This window comes from Tupaia chinensis, unplaced genomic scaffold (assembly GCF_000334495.1).
Source record: "Tupaia chinensis unplaced genomic scaffold, TupChi_1.0 Scaffold000146_1, whole genome shotgun sequence".
Taxonomy (NCBI): Eukaryota; Metazoa; Chordata; class Mammalia; order Scandentia; family Tupaiidae; genus Tupaia; species Tupaia belangeri.
Window position 1 is genome coordinate 16,678,227 of NW_006159616.1, and position 3,454 is coordinate 16,681,680.

Consider the following 3,454-nt stretch of genomic DNA (forward strand, 5'->3'; position numbering starts at 1 on the left):
ATTTTTTTGCAAGGGGTTGGAAAAAAAAAAAAAAAAAAAAAAAAAAAAAAAAAAAAACGGCCAAAAATACTGTGTTGCATCTCGTTTCCAAACATTTCATATCGTGTCTAAAAGTACTCATTAATTTGTGAGAGAAGCTACTTCAATAAGGTTTACTTAACTGCCTTCCAGCAAAAGGCAAATGCGATCAGTTCTGTAAGTGGATTGAAGCTGCTGGCACCCAACCCCACTGCCAATCTCAGATGGTGTCCCAGCAGCACGAGTCTCTGCTCCACCGTGGGTGAGAACCACCACCCTCCTTTGGTACTAGAAACTGACGTGCCAGCTCTCCAAACATTCAGTCAGTCATTCAGGAAATGTAAGCAGAGGCCCTAAACTTCGCTGGAGTGGAGAGACAGAAGTCAACCAAGCAAACAAAAGGGGAATGGTCTCATTGTCCAAACTGAGGTCCCCTTTAAGGGGAGCTCTCAGTTTCATATAAAGGGGAAGTGAATTCGAGAACAGAACAACCAAGTAACAACCCCGCTGGCTGTGAAGAGACAGAGGGAGCCTCATTATGCCCACCTTTTAGGCGGAGGCTATCATTTAAGTCTCTTTCAACTATTTTGCAGCAATTAAAGAATTAAAGGTCAGGCAGAACTCACTTCCTCATAGATTAGTCCTGTGGAAAGCCAAGTAGATTCTGTTTGTAAGAAATAACTGCTGAATAGTTCAGTGTATACTCTTTTGGGAAATTGAATTTAGTATGGCATTATATTGATAATTAGGCCCAATTCCATGTATAAAAGCACACCACAAATAAGGGACTTAAGTAAAATATCAGTGTCAGGGCATCAAGCCATAGAAAAGAATTAAGCAGTTATTTCAGCTGCGTGCTGCACAGGGACAAAGAAGGAAATTTGGGGAAAATAAGGAGTGGTGAGGGTTCCCAGTTTAGTTTCCCACAACTGCCAGTGGAAAACATGACAGTATTTAATATCTACATAATATTTTGAAAAGAAAGGGAAGTCATGGAGTATTTTGAAACTCAGGCTGTCAGACATCACGAATACCTTTGAAATGTCTCTGTAAGGTGTGTGGGCTTGTGATCTGTTACTAAACGTCACCCCAGAGCTCCACCGGTATGGTCTATTCTGAGGTGGTGGGCGGTATGACACACCTGTGCTGCCTTCAGAAGCGACCTGCCCTCCCCTCCTGACTCTATGTTATTATTATTATATTTTAGAGACATTTTTGCTATAGGGCACATGTGCTCACCAGAGAGACAGAAAGCATGAAATCACCCCCCCCCGGGGGGGGGGATAGTCACATGGCAATCCCTTCTCCTCCATTCTCCTCTCAGGATTTTGGGCATGAACACACACGTGTTAGGTGGTTTTTAAGCCACTGGATCCAGCACTTGAACTGCAGTTGACTTCCTGGGAGTCCAGCAATGTAACCATTGTATCATCTACTGTTCTGGCTCTTTGTTATTTGAGAACAGAACAGCCCCAGAATCCAGTGAACCCAGCCTCTGGACCTGCTGTCCATGGTCCTGCCATTTAACTCTCTTGAGCTTTGCTATCCTGTTGGCCTCTGCAGAAATTAGTTCAACATCCTGCATGAGCTAACCAGACTTCCATCCAAGGTCCATGATCTAATAGTCACTCGAAATGTCCTCCAGGACTTAAATGATTTTTTTTAGGACATTTCAAGCAAACTATCCTAGTCTCCACTGGCATCTCTCTCTAGTGGAGCATCTTCATGATTAGGTGCTAAAAATCATAGACCACAGTAGAGATTTTTAGCATTAAAAGTCAGAAATGGGAAACAACAGTATGGAGAATAAAAATAAGGGGCTTAAGTAAAATATCAGTGAATATTTTATGAATATTACATGAATATGTAATATTAATAAATATAAATAATAAATATCATATGAATGCTATCTACTATCTAAGAAATAAAAAGAAAAATCAGGGCCGACAAGCAATGTGGTAGTTATGTCACTGGACTTCCACAGGACCAACCAAGGTTTGAGTCTTGGACCTGGTGACTTGAAACTCATGCTGGGTACATATGTGTGCATGCCTAAAATCCCAAGAGGAGAATGGAGAAGGGATTGCAGCATGGCCAGCCCCCTTGGGAGGGTGATCTCTCACTTTCCTTCTCATCGTCTCTCTCTGGCAAGTACAGGCACCCTATGGCAAAAATATTTTTAAAAATCCTCAATGACTAGAGGATGTAAGGAACCCAAGGGAGGAGAAACTCACAGCTACTTGCTGTGGAATTTATGTTTCTGTAAGTGAAACATTAGAATTCTCACATAGAGAAGAAATTATTGATACACGTGTTCCCTTAAGGAAGACTTCTCAAGAGGCCCATTCCAGATTTAATAATAATCCATATTCTTTCTCTGAATTGGCAAACCGAATCTTTGATTTCCTTATCACCACTGCAGATACATGAATCATTAAGCTGCAAACCAGCAGAGGTTCAGTTTATCATGCGCCACCTAGAATATTTAATAAAATAAATTCTAAATAATCAATTCGTGAAGAGTCAACATTTCTTATACTTTTGTAATAAATGTCTACCTCTCCCATCCATCCTAACACAGTACGTAAATTGTGTCAGCAAAGATGAAAGAGAGCCTCTCCAGTTTTCTCATGCTGTCATGTAAATACTTAAACTCATGCTGGGTACATATGTGTGCATGCCTAAAATCCCAAGAGGAGAATGGAGAAGGGATTGCAGCATGGCCAGCCCCCTTGGGAGGGTGATCTCTCACTTTCCTTCTCATCGTCTCTCTCTGGCAAGTACAGGCACCCTATGGCAAAAATATTTTTAAAAATCCTCAATGACTAGAGGATGTAAGGAACCCAAGGGAGGAGAAACTCACAGCTACTTGCTGTGGAATTTATGTTTCTGTAAGTGAAACATTAGAATTCTCACATAGAGAAGAAATTATTGATACACGTGTTCCCTTAAGGAAGACTTCTCAAGAGGCCCATTCCAGATTTAATAATAATCCATATTCTTTCTCTGAATTGGCAAACCGAATCTTTGATTTCCTTATCACCACTGCAGATACATGAATCATTAAGCTGCAAACCAGCAGAGGTTCAGTTTATCATGCGCCACCTAGAATATTTAATAAAATAAATTCTAAATAATCAATTCGTGAAGAGTCAACATTTCTTATACTTTTGTAATAAATGTCTACCTCTCCCATCCATCCTAACACAGTACGTAAATTGTGTCAGCAAAGATGAAAGAGAGCCTCTCCAGTTTTCTCATGCTGTCATGTAAATACTTAAACATGGACAGATAGCGACTGCACCTTCCCCATGGTCAGTGTCATAGGGGGGCCTTGTTACATCCAACATGCGCAGGGTTCTTTCAAAGTACTGCAGGACTAAAGATGTGAGCAGCTCAGCCTTTCTACCTTTCTACCTTCTGGGACTTCCCAGTC

At 41.0% G+C, this 3,454-nt stretch overlaps 1 protein-coding gene across 1 annotated transcript in view; it reads right to left on the reverse strand.

Moving 5' to 3' along the window:
• The window catches only part of CAMTA1 (calmodulin binding transcription activator 1), a 1,029,661-nt gene that overhangs the window by 518,812 nt on the left and 507,395 nt on the right, over positions 1–3,454 (reverse strand). The gene's annotated exons all lie outside the window — the stretch shown is intronic.